The sequence below is a fragment of the Oryctolagus cuniculus genome, chromosome 4 (assembly GCF_964237555.1).
Source record: "Oryctolagus cuniculus chromosome 4, mOryCun1.1, whole genome shotgun sequence".
Taxonomy (NCBI): Eukaryota; Metazoa; Chordata; class Mammalia; order Lagomorpha; family Leporidae; genus Oryctolagus; species Oryctolagus cuniculus.
Genome location: NC_091435.1, coordinates 6,339,701 through 6,353,415, shown reverse-complemented (window position 1 = coordinate 6,353,415; position 13,715 = coordinate 6,339,701).

Here is a 13,715-nt window from a genome sequence, read left to right as displayed (position 1 = left end):
TATGTTTCTTCCTCTCTCTCTGTAACTCTGCCTTTCAGATAAATAATTTTTAACAGTGAAAGCGTGCTGGCATGTGGCACAGTGGGTTAAGCCATCACCTGCAACACTGGCATCCCGTACAAGTGCCATCTGGGTCCCGGCTGCTCCACTTCTGATCCAGCTCCCTGCTGATGTGCCCGGGAGAGCAGTAGAAGATGGCCCAGGTTCTCGGGCCCCTGCACCCATGTGGGAGACCCAGATGGAGTTCCAGGCTCCTGGCTTCAGTCTGGCCCAGCCCCAGTCATTTGGGTCATTTGAAGAGTGAATCAGTGAACGGAAGCTCCCCCCGTCTCTGCCCCTGTCTCTGTCTCTGTCTCTGTAAGTTTACCTTTCAAATAAGTAATTTTAAATTGTATCAATCCAATACCAAAAACTGAAGAATGAGAGACAATGAACACCAAGCGGGTAACACACCTGTGACGTCTAAATGTCTCCATTCTGCTTACCTATGCTTTCTAAAATTGCCCCCACGAACACAAATTATCTGTTAGAAAAGAAAAATCAATCCAGGGCTATTTTTGGTAGGAAAATGTGCAGTAGTCAGTGGAAAGAGGAGAGGCAACTTGAGGAGCCGCGTGGGTGTGAAAGGCGGTGAGACGCCGGGGCACCCCGCGGCACCGCCCCACCCGCCACCCAGGCCATCCCGGCCAAGGTCGCACATTGCATTCCCACACGGGGCTGTTTGCCCCCACTCCGACCTCAGTTCAAGGATTGCTTCATCTTTTACCAAAACGCAGCAGACAGCGTCCGTGCCAGGGAGAGGGCGCCCAGGGGACGGCGGAGGGAGCCTGGTCTCCGGGCCAGCCCTTGACGTCTGAGCCGCCTTCCCCGCCTTCTCGTTCCTCTGAGTATGCTGGTGTTCCTTAGAAACGAAGGCTCAGACGGAGCAAACCATGGGGCCAGCCAGCAGCGGGACCAGAGGCCTGGTCGGTCTGCCTGGAGCAGCAGGGGTCTCCGGGGCAGGACCCTGGCTGGGCTCCTAGGAGCTGTGGGGCCAGGGGAGGACTCAGAGTCTGTCTCCAAGAGGGGATGGGAGGACTCTACGGGGGCTGGAGGCGAGGTCTCAGACAGCGCTCTGCACTGCTTGCTGCTGTCCCCTCCTTTCCACGCCCCCCCTTCCAGCTGCCCCCAGACCTCAGCCCCCGCCCTGGAACCCTGCAGGGCACCTCACTCATCAAGTTGCTCAGACAGCTGCAGAGAGCAGTGTCTCTGGGGTGATGAGGTTGAGAAGATACCAGCAACCAAGACCCGTGGAAGCCCAGGTCTCCCCGCATTCTGGCGTCCCTGCCCTTCCCAGAAGGCTCCTGAGCACAGCTCAGAGCCACGCAAGCCATCCAGCTTGAGTCTGTGTTTTATTTACTTATTTGGTTTTTTATTAGATTTATTTGAAAGTCAGAGTTACAGAGAGCAGGACTGAGGGTGAAAGAGAGAGAGAGAGAGAGAGAGAGAGAGAGAGAGAGAGAGAGATATCTTACATCCACTGGTTCACTCCTAAATGCTTGCAACAGCCGGGAGTGGGCCAGGAGCCAGGAACGCCATCCAGGTCTCCCACGTGGGTGCAGGGGCCTAAGTCCTGGGCCTTCTTCCACTGCCTTCCCAGGCGCGTTAGCAAAGAACTGGGTTGGAAGTGGAGCAGCTGGGGCTTGAACCAGCTCTCTGACATGAGATGCGGTCCCAAGTGCTGGCTTAACCTGCTGTTGCATCCACACACTCACCCGTGACCCAGCCGGGTTCTTTTCAGCAAGTCTTGATAAGTCCAGCTCTGGGCAGAGTCCGGTGCACCAGAGTCGGTGATAAGCTGCTCGGAGCCGTCAGGAAGCTGCTGCAGAACAGGGGCTGCTTCAAGACAGAAGACAAGGAAGTGGGTGAGGAAAAGCACAGCAAGGTTGCCACGCTGGGTGCTGGGTGCTGGGTGCTGGGTGCTGGGCGGCTGGGGCGAGGCAGCAAAGGAGCCCCCGCTCAGGCGTCGCCCCTGGCTTTCTGGCTCTTTCTGGGGTTGCGTCAGCCTGGGAGCCCGACGTGATGCTGAGGAATTAGTTTAAGTGAGACCTGTGACGGGGGAGGGTATGGCCACCACTTCTTCCCGAAGCCAGCCACTCGCCGACAGATGAATCCTCATCAGAAGGCACCCTGGCCAGCTTGAACTCAGGGCAAAATCAGGACAAGTTCAGGGACGTTGACGGCTGTGGTCATCAGCCTGGGCCCTGCTGCCCCCTCCTCCCCACGAGGCTCCCCTGTGGCCCAGACCCCCCGCTCGGTGCTCCCCAGGATGCGTGGCCAGAACCCTCCCGTCCTACGGGGCCAGACCTCGCAAGGGAAGCCTCCCCGGGGGCGCCGGGCCGACAGGTTTCAGATGAACACAGACCCTGGCGCAAACATTTTCAACAACTGCTCGGACAAGGGAGTAACAAGGCCAGGTTGGGAGACGCAGGATGTGTGGGAAGGATTGTTCTGGAAAACCCTGTAAGATACCCTCATAGGGTGGAGTGTGGGTCCTCTCTCACCTCAGGCTGAAAGACTCACCTCCTCATGTGCCCTGTGCGTGGGGAGGCCTGGAGGGTGGGTATCTGATCCCTGTGCAGGAAACCCACCGCGAGAAGTCCGTCGGGGGCTGTGAGCAGAGGGGAGGGAAACAGCTGATGGGCACGAGGGCCACTTCCACTGCTGATGGGTGCTTCCTGCAGAGCACCTGTGGGCCGTGGAGCAGACAGAGTGGACACAGGGGGACCTCTGGGGAGGTCACTGGACCTCCACCAGGAGAGTAGGGGAGGGGCCCTCTGACGGCCAGGGGCTGGGGCTGGGCAGCCCCTGCATGAATTGTCTTGCAGAAGAGTGGATGCACGTTCTCAACAGGCCCCAAGAGGAGTCAGCCACAAACAAGCAGCCGCTGGTGGTCACCTGGCCATGAGCTCCTTAGCCACAGATTTGTCTGAACCCCAGGGCATCAGAGTTGAAAGCCAAGGTCAATGCCTAAGAGAGATGTCACTCAAATACCCCCTAAAGACGGGGCGGATGGGAAGAGCCCAGAGCTCGATCTGGCAGGCAAGGATTGGAGTGAGCAGATGAGCTGCCGCCGCAGGAGGCTGTCATCAGCCCACACGGATCTCCCGGGAAGGGTAGGTCAGGGGGCCACCTTGAAGCCCGAGGGAAGCAGGAGGTGTTGATGCCGCACACAGGTCTGCGCACGGAACCAGCGGCACCCGAAGGCCCTGGCCCCAGGCCTCTCCCGTGCAGCTGAGGGCATTGGCCACCGTCTCCACGAGGCTGCTGTCTGCGCGTGTGCAGCCGGAGCCTGAGTGAGCGGGAGAGCACAGCTGCACGCATGCCAGCACGGAGGCCGACGGTGGCTTCCCGGCCTCATCTGTCTGCAGGCAGAGGTGGAGCGAGTTCTGTGTCCGGTGCCTGATGCGCTTTCTGGAGAGCTTCCTGGAGGTGGAACTCTGTGGGAAATCAGCGTTTCCATTCCTCCATCGTCTCCAATCCCCTGAGCCACCGTGGGCGGAAACCCATGCGTCCCACTTCTAGCCCAGGTCAGGAGATGGGGAAGGAGGACCTCCCTGTGTGGCTCCAGAGCCTCGGGTCAGCCCACGGTCTGATCTCTGCTTGCCCATGAAAACACCGAGAGGCGGGCACGGCTCCACCCGGCCTCCCTGGCCTGACCCCCGGGGTGGGAGGAGGCGGATGCTTGGTTTGAACGAAGACTGCCCGTGCGTTTCTGGTTTATCTGGAAACATCCCCGGAATTACTGAGACCCTGGAAGGAACAGAGCAGGCTCTTGGCCTTCAACTCCCTGAGTCCTGCTCCCCACCACAGCCTGCACCAGACAGGACGGGCAGGTATCTCAGCACCAGAACGCCATTGGACAGGTCACCCCTTCCATCTTTGCTTCGACAGTCAAGCCACAGGTAGGCATGCTTTGCCGCTGTCTGTGCCACTTCTTTCAGACTCCTGCCGGCCTTCTGTTAGCTGGAGGCGCACAGCACAGCCTGCGCCTTCTCACTGAGTGCTGGCAGGGACTGACACTTTCCTTAGGCGTCCCTTCCAATGAAGCCAATTCTACTGATTGAGAGAAGAGCTCCTGAAATGAACGTGAGCAGCCGGGCGGTGGGGATGCCGGTGCGTGGCTCCTGCGGTGAGCGGGAATTGCATGCAGGACCTGTGGGCCAGCCGGTCAGGGCTCCAAGACCTGAGCCTGCCCAGCAGCCCCACTTTCTGCTTCCCCGATAAGAAGTGCTGCACCTCTGCTCCTTGGGCGAGCCTCAAAAAGCAATCAGTTAGCAACAGGCAGAACGGAACTTAGCTAGGGAAAGTGTGCAGAGAACCAGGAGGTCTGTATAAACACAGAAGCCATGGTTCTGCATGGCCCCTCACCAAAGGGAAGCCTGAGGTCATGGGTCGAGGGCTTAGGGCCAATCTGAACACACTTAATGAAAATCGGGCGTAAAGAACTGTAATTCCTCATCGCTTGCTCCTCGTCAACCAGCGTTTGCTGTCCCTGGACTTTTAGTGAAGGGAGGTTGCGGGGCCGGTGAGGGCAAAAGCTGGGGCCAGGAGTCCGGCTGCCCCACCCCCAGGTGGACACAGGAAGTGGACTGGCACCGTGAAAACTGTGCACACAGAGCGCCGCGTCAGAGGCCTGGGCGCTTTTCAAGGGCACCCAGCAGTCTGCTAGCACCTGTCGTTCACACTTGGAGAGTTAGTGATTGTAGAGCCGGGGCTGTGGCGCAGCAGGTTAAAGCCATGGCCTGCAGCGCCGGCATCCCTTATGGGCACCGGTTCGAGTCCTGGCTGTTCCACTTCCCATTCAGCTCCCTGCTAATGGCCTAGGAAAGCAGTAGAGGATGGTCTGAGTGCTTGGGCCCCTGCACCCGTGTGGGAGACCTGGAAGAGGCTCCGGGCTCCTGGCTTCGGTCTGGCCCAGCCGTGGTCATGGCAGCCATTTGGGTGGGGAGTGAACCAGCAGATGGAAGATCTCTTTCTGTCTCTCCTCTCTCTCCGTAACTCTGCATTTCGAATAAACAAATTTAAAAAAAAATAAATAAAAGAGTTAGGGATTGCTCATAATTAGCAACGGCTGTTTAGGCTGTGTCACATTTTGCATTTATTCCGATCTCTATGGGAGATTAGGGAGAAAGCGGTCATTTAGAAACATTCTCACACGCACTACGTAGTGGCCCCCTCTCGCCCATGGCCTCACTTCAGTGGCGTCAGTTACCCAAGGTCACGTCCGGTGAAAGCACTCAGTGGGAAGCTTCGGGAGTGAAGGATTTGTGAATCTCACTTCCCTGCGTCCCGAGTAGTGTGCTGAGGTCTCACCCGCGTGCACGGCGACTCATGTCCGTCCAGCGCATCCGCAGTGCGCGCACCACCTGCCCACTGCACCTGGTAGCCGGCCCAGTTAGCACAGCCACTGTCTCAACAGCACAGTGCTTACGCTAAAGAAACCCTTTTGTACTTGACAATGACCCCAAACCCTAAAGTGCTTCCTGTAAGTGCAAAGGTGAAAATTCTTGACTTAAAAGGAGAAGGGGGAAAAATTTGATGCTGAGGTTGCTAAGATCCACAGTAAGAACCCTCTCTCTCTCTCTCTCTCTCTCTCTCAGAAATCACAAAGACCAAAAAGGAAGTTTGTGCTGGTTCAGCTGTCACACCTCCAGCTGCAGAAGTTACAGCCACAGTGCATGGTAAGTGCTTGGTTAGGATGGGAAAGGCAAGAAATTGTAGGGTTCTGTGCTATCCACGGCACCAGGCAGCCACAGGGGTCTCGGGACACATCCCCAGCAGATACGGAGGGACCTCTTCACCGATCGCACCTGTCTCCATGGCAAGGTCAGTTTTCAGATTGAGGAGTCAGTCTGTGCAGGGAGAGGGTGTGTTCACGGTCCACGCACTGCCGCCTCTCCTGCGTCGCGAGCAATTCCACCTCCATGGGCTTCCAGTCCGCCGACGGAGACCCGAGCAGCTCTTCAGTGACCATGGGCACTGAGCGCCAGCCTGGGCTTCCTCCTTGCACACTGGCTGTGAGTGGGGCGGGGCTGAGAGAGTTGTATACACAAGCACTGGGAATGGGGAGAGTCTGTGCCCCTTCCGTTTGCCTTCCTCGCCCTTTTCCGGTCTGGACACAAAGCCGGCCTCTCTCCCTGGTCTGTTCTGCAATTACAGAGAACTGCAGCCACGGCTCTAATTGACTGTGGGTTTCGCCTCCGCCGGATGGAAACTCTGGTGTTGAGATGAGAACCTGGGGCTTAGAGCTGGCTGACCTGGGTCAAGTCCTGGCCGTGCGCTGCACAGACACAGTGACTGGGGGGAAGCTGCTGTCCCTTCATCTCTCCTTCTCTGAAAGCAAGGAGGGCACGAGCGCTCCTGACACGAGCCCAGGGCCACTGGAGTCCATGCACGCATGCAACCATCCTCAGAGCTCTTTATTTTAAAAAGTTCTTTATGTATCTGAGAGGCAGAGTCATAAACAGAGAAAGGGGGCAGGGAAGAGAGAGAGAGACAGAGAGAGAGAGAGAGAGAGACAGAGAGAATCTTCCATCTGCTGGCTCACTCCCCAAATGACCACAATGGCCAGAGCTGCACTAATCTGAAGCCAGGAGCCAGAAGCTTCTTCCAAGTCTCCCACACGGGTGCAGGGACCCAAGCACCTGGGTCATCTTCCTTTGCTTTCCCAGGCCATAGCAGGGAGCTGGATCTGAAGAGGAGCAGCCCGGACTCGAACCAGCGCCCATATGGGATGCCGGCACTGCAGCTAGAGGCTTAACCTATTACGCCACAGTGCAGACCCCCATCCTCAGAGTTTTATGTGACCACTGTGGTCAGCAAAGTCTCTCTGACAGTAACACATGTCAGATGGAAGTGGCAGGTTCCAAGGACAGAGACTTGAGCGTTCAGTGGCTTTGTTTATTTTTTTCCCAAAGACTTATTTATTTGAAAGCCAGAGTGACAGAGAGAGGGAGAGACAGAGATTCCATCTGCTGGTTCATTCCCAATAGCTGCAATAGCCAGGGCTGGACCAGGCTGAAGCCAGGAGCCTGGAGCTCCGTTCTGGTTTCCCACGTGGGTGTCAGTCACTCAAGCACTTGGGATCCTCCACTGCTTTCCAGGGGCATTAACGGGGAACTAGATTGGAAGTGGAGCAGCTGGGACTCAAACCAGCACGTCTACGGGACACTGCTGTTGCAAGTGGTCGTTCAGCCTGCTGTGCCACCACACTGGCCCCAGTAGTATTGTTTTAAATGACTTTTCTTGTGTTTCTGCATTTACAAATAAATACATGGGGCTGGCACTGTGGTATAGCTGGAAAAGCCGCTGCCTGCAGTGCTGGCATCCCATATGGGCACCAGTTCAGGTGTCGTCTGCTCCCCTTCTGATCCAGGTCTCTGCTGTGACCTGGGAAAGCAGTAGAAGATTCCCAAGTGCTTGGGCCCCTGCACCCATGTGGGAGACCCGGAAGAAGCTCCTGGCTCCTGGCTTCAGATCAGCCCAGCTCTGGCCATTGCGGCCATCTGGGGAGTGAACCAATGGATGAAAGACCTCTCACTCTCTCTCTCTCTCTCTCTCTCTGTGTGTGTGTGTGTGTGTGTGTGGTGTGTATGTGTGTGTCTGTCTGTTTGTCTCTCCCTCTCTCTGTAACTCTGCCTTTCAAATAAAGAAAAATAAATCTTTTTAAAAGAAGAGGGGGAAGAGCAAGGAGCCGTGTCTGAAGCTGCCTGCTGACCAGGGTGTGGCCAGTTCGCCACCCCAGCCACAACGAGGCTGGGAATGGGACGAGTTTTCACAGCACCTAGAGTGGGGGCCAGCAAGAGGGAAGCAGGGCTGGAAAAGCGGTGTGAGTTCCCCCACAGCCGTGGTCTTGGCATCCGTACGTCTGCATCGTCTGCTCCTTTCTAACGATGTATAGCTCGCCAGCCAGGGGCCCCGCCCTTGGCGGAAGCAGTGATGCTCACTGGGTAAAACCGACGGTGACTCGTTGTGGTAAAGCATAGGTTGACTGTGTGAGTCCACGCCGAGAGCGTGCGCACATTCTGACTCAACAATCACAAAGTACTTAAAGAAAAAATGTGAAGTCATAGACTGTAGACATGCATAAAAATTTCTCTATACTTTGTTTACTTAATATTAATTTATTTTTAATTAATACTATATTTAATTAATAATAATTTGTTTACTTATTAATAGCTTAATAATAAAACTACTTTAATGTCAAACAACATAGAGCAAATAAACCCTAGCCTACTTATTCAGAGGGGACACTGATGCTTTAGAAAAACGTGCAGTGCTGTGACGTAAGGACTGACAGTGTGTGGGAATGAGTCATGTATTCATAGAGCAGAATGCTTTATAGTAGAAGGAGGAAAGATGGCACTGTGGAACTCATGCTAATGTGGCCGCCATGTAGAGTTGAATATAGAAACCAATACATACAAAATCAGATAGTGACATCCTTGTTGTAACATAAAATGCTATGTAGAGGTGTAATTTTTTTAAGATTTATTTATTTGAAAGTCAGAGTTAAACAGAGAGGAGAGGCAGAGAGAGAGAGAGAGAGAGAGAGAGAGAGAGAATCTTCCATCCACTGGTTCACTCCCCAGATGACTGCAATGGCCAGAGCTGAGCCGATCTGAAGCCAGGAGCCAGGAGCTTCCTCCAGGTCTCCACGTGGGTGCAGGGGCCCAAGGACCTGGGCATCCTCCACTGCTTTCCCAGGCCATCAGCAGAGAGCTGATGGGAAGTGGGGCAGCCGGGACGCAAGGTGTCGGAGAGCAGGAACCCGATGGTACATGATGCAGGGCACAGGGACAAAGGCACAGGCAGCTCTGGGCTGTGGTAACAAGTCACGTGTGTGGGCATCACGTGTGTCAGCTGTCACCAGCACGCAAGCACTTCTTAGAAGTCCCCCAGCAGGAGGGCCCGCGCTCTCCCGCTCATCTCATCCAGGTGATCAGACGGTGTAGCACAGTGGTCAGCAAGCCACAGCCAAACCAGCACCGCCTCTGGCTTTGTAAATAAAGTTTTATTGGAACACTGCCACGCACACCCATTCATATATATATTCCCACCACAGCAGTAGAGTCGCGTCCTGGTGACAGACTACACGCAGCCCCAAAGCCAACAGTGTTTGATATTTATTTATGGGAAAGATTTGCAAAACCTGGTGCTGTCCGTTGAGACATCACAAGTGTTAGGGTTTGCCAAGTGTCCCTTAGGGACCGGACCTACCTTTCCATAATGCTCCTCTTCTTCTTTCAACATGGAGCTGTCTTTATGGAAGCCTAGGATGAGAGGCTTGGAGCCTCCGACTGCAAGAACAGGAAAGGCAGCCCTGGCTGATGGACCAGAGTGTGCTTGGTGCCTGCAGCAGGACGTCAGCCATTTCCATCTGCCCATCCTTAACGAGGAAGCTCTTGTCCTGAGATCCCAAGACGGCTGCAGCACACTCTGCCCTCACACCTGCCATCCACCAGGAAAAAGGAAAAGGAAGTAACCAGGTCAAATGCAAAAATCCAATTCCTTTGAAAGAAGATTTTTATCTTCACTCACCTATTTCAGAGCCCCGCTCCTCGAATTTCCAAAACTGCTGGGGCTGGGCCCCTCCAAGCTGGGGCTGGAACCCAACCCAAGTCTCCCATGTGGGGGCAGCATCCCAACCCCTTGAGCCATCACCTGCTGCCTCCCAGGAAGTGCAGTCGCAGGAAGCCAGGACTGGACCCCAGACTCCCACATGGAACACGTGTGTGCCGACCAGCGCCCTATCCTAGGCCAATGCCTGCCCTAGCAATTCCTTTTTTTTTTTTTTTTTTTTTTTTGACAGGCGGAGTGGACAGTGAGAGAGAGAGACAGAGAGAAAGGTCTTCCTTTTGCCATTGGTTCATCCCCCAGTGGCTGCTGCGGCCGGCGCACGGCGCTGATCTGAAGCCAGGAGCCAGGTGCCTCTCCTGGTCTCCCATGGGGTGCAGGGCCCAAGCACCTGGGCCATCCTCCACTGCACTCCCTGGCCACAGTAGAGAGCTGGCCTGGAAGAGGGGCAACCGGGACAGAATCCAGCGCTCCCACCGGGACCAGAACCCGGGGTGCCGGTGCCGCAGGTGGAGGATTAGCCTAGTGAGCCGCGGTGCTGGCTTCTAATTCCGGAGAGACTTGCAGCTCCTTCTCAACACCCTAAGCTGTGCCACCTGGCCTCCTCCGGCCACCATGGTCCTTTCTTAGGCAAAGTTAGGCCCAGACCGTGGGAGGGCTCGGGGACAAGGAGGGGGCAGCGTGCGCCTCAGCGGCTGCCAGGGTCTTCTGCAGAGACATGGCCTCTCCGCGAGACAGCCTCCTCCGGGCCACTCTCAGCCCGAAGTCCCCTGCAGGAAGCAAGGCAAATGCTGACTCCCAGAGAGCGACTCACCTGGCCGCCGCCTGCGTGGGTTTCTGCCCTGGCCTGGCGCCACACGGCGCTCCCCGGGGGCCCCTGAACACTGCCCTCGCGTCTCTCCCAGACAAGACTGCAACGGCAGGGACACAGGCCCCTGGGCACGTGGGCTCCTGCAGGTGGAGCAACAGGAAATCGCCTCCCGCCAAGAGAGGCCGTTTATACCTGCACGGGCTGCCCTTAGCCTGCACCGTGGCAATCCACACCCTTGCAGGTGCCTGTGCACCTGTGTGTGTGCATGTGTGTGTGCATGTGTGTGAGTGTGTGATCTTGTCCCATGGCTGCTTACCCAAGTCCCAAAGGCAGACGTGTGGCGGACACCTTTGTCCCCATGGCCCTGACTCCCACGGAAGGACACTGGGTCTCTCTACTCTGCCTCCCTTGCAGCGTGGGATTCTGCCAGAGTTCTTACACAGCTCCGAACTCCCCTTCCCCAACACTTGGACAGCGAAACAGCCAAGCCAAATACGCACAAGCGTTAAGTGGACTCAACAAAGCCTGCCCTGTGGCAGTGTCACCCTTTCCAAATACTCTCCCCTTCCCCGCCGGCTCTCCAGCATTTATGAATGTCCGTGTGAAGAGGGGGCAGCATTCACTCTATGCTTCACATCTCGGGGATGGCCAAGGTCAGATGGAAGAGATGCAGGTGATGTGGGACAGTGGAACCCCGGTGGGAACCCCACACTGCACGTATCACTCTGTACCGGTGATATGCTGGGTTGTGTTGCTCGGTTGTGCCACTGTGTTGTATCACGGGGTTGTGCCGCTGTGTTGTGCCACTGTATTGTGTCGCTGGGTTGTGTTGCTCGGTTGTGACACTGTGTTGTGTTGCGTTGTGTCACTGGGTTGTGTTGCTGGGTTGTGTTGCTTGGCCATGTTGCTGTGTTGTATCGCTTGGTTGTGCCGCTGTGTTTTGTTACTGGGTTCTGTTGCTCAGTTGTGTTGCTTGTTGTATTGCTGAGTTGTGTCACTGGGTTGTGTAGCTAGGTCATGTTGCTTGGCCATATTGCTGTGTTGTATCGCTCGGTCGTGTCGCTGTGTTTTGTTACTGGGTTCTGTTGTTCGGTTGTGTTGCTCATTGTGTTGCTGAGTTGTGTCACTGGGTTGTGCTGCTTACCTGTGCTGCTGTTGTGCCACTGTTGTGTCACTGGGTTGTGTTGCTGGGTTGTGTTGCTTGGCCATGTTGCTGTGTTGCATCGCTGGGTTGTGTCGCTGTGTTTTGTTACTGGGTTCTGTTGCTCAGTTGTGTTGCTCGTTGTATTGCTGAGTTGTGTCACTGGGTTGTGTTGTTGGGTTGTGTTGCTGCCATCCTTTCCCTGTGAGCGGCCATGACAGCATTTCTTGGGCATCGTCCCGCTTGGCTTAGCCCTCACCTGAGGCAGAAGACGCTGAGCACAGTAAAATACCGACGTCCTGTGGAGGCTTCTCCGGGCTGAGGCTGGAACTGGCCCAAGAGACCCTCAACAGCTCCCTAGTGTTAAAGCCTAAAACTCGGAGCCGGCGCCGTGGCAGAGTGGGCTGAGCCCCCACCTGTGATATCTGCATCCCATATGGGCACCGGTTCAAGACCCGGCTGCCCCTCTTCCGACCCAGCTCTCTGCTATGGCCTGGGAAAGCAGTAGAAGATGGGCCAAGTCCTTGGGCCCCTGCACCCACATGGGAGACCCAGAGAAAACTCCTGGCTCCTGGATTCAGATTGGCCCAGCTCTGGCTGTTGCAGCCATTTGGGGAGTGAACCAGCAGAAAGAAGACCTTTCTCTCTCTCTCTCTCTCTCTCTCTCTCTCTCGCTCACACACACACACACACACACACACACACACTCTGTCTGTAGCTCTACTTCTCAAATAAATAAAATCTTTTTTAAAAAAAAAGTCTACAACCCCAAGGTTCAAGAAGGTCAGGATCCCCAAGCCTCTCCTCCCAACTGCCTTATAAATTTTTATTTATTTATGTGGCTTATTTGAGAAGCAGGCGGAGATCTGCCATCAGCTGGACTACTTCTCAATAGCAAACAGCAGCCAGGGCTGGGCCAGGCTGACGCAGGAGCCCAGGACTCAATCCGAGTCTCTACCAGGACGACGGGAGCCAAGGACCCGAGCATCACCCCCTGCCTCCCAGGGAGCACGTTGGCAGGAAGCCGGAATCGGGAGTGGAGCTGGGCCTGGAATCCTGGCACTCGCTTAGGGGATGCAGGCACTCCGAGCCGACGCCTGTCCCCGCACCAGTTTTAATTACATCACATTCAACGATGCTCCTCGATTGTGCTCTCTCTTCTTGGGCTGGTGTGCGATTGTCCTGGAAATCAGTAAACGCAAAAGATGCCGTGCTGAAGTCACCTGTCCCACAAGGGTGCCTCCCAGGACTTGAGGAAATGGGATTAACAGAGAACTTATTTTGCTGCAAAAATCCACGCGTTTGATAACACGCACTTTCTTTTTTTTTTAATATTTTATTTTATTGATAACACACACTTTCAATGACCTTTTGGAAGATCCTTGCTATGGATGGGACTCAAAATGTCTTGAGCCTGTCTTTGGATTCCATTTTCCACAAACTTTTTGAAGTACGCTCGTGTGGTCAGCAAATGCAGAGAGAATACAGTAGAAAGAAAGTGAGAGTAAAATCAAATGTTCTTCTACTTTGTCGACTCCCCCGGGGGCTCGGGCGCAGCCCGGGATGCGAGGACTCTGCACACCCTCCCCGTGCCAGCGGTCGCCACAGGGCTCTGGGCACCCCGGGGTGGCGTCTGTGTGTGCAGGAAGAGTGGGCAAAGTGCACGCTCACCGGGGTTTCCCGTCATCACTTGCACATGTGCCCTGCAGTCCAACCAAAAGCACATGTTCTGGCAAGTTCACACTCTCCCACCCCTCGCCAGGATCCTCGGGGGCGTTTCCAGGAGACGGGGTGGGTGGAAAGAGGTTTCTGGTTTGTGTTTCTGTTTTTATTTGTGATTTAGGGAAGGCAGCCTGATGAAGCAATTGGCTAAACTTCGCACCTAAAATTAGGATTGAGGAGCAAAATGGGTGAGCTAAAGGGGCAGTCACGGAGACGCGCTACCAGAAAGCATGGAGCAGCCAGGTGTAGGCTCACTCTCCAGAGGGGACAGACGGGGCGGTGACAGGGCAAAGTGGGTTAAGCCATACTGGAGCGCTTGTTCCAGTCCTGGGCGCTCTGCTTCTGATCCAGCTCCCTGCTAATGCGTCTGGGAAAGCAGCAGAGGATGGCCCAAGGACTGGGGCCCCTGCCACTCATCTGGGA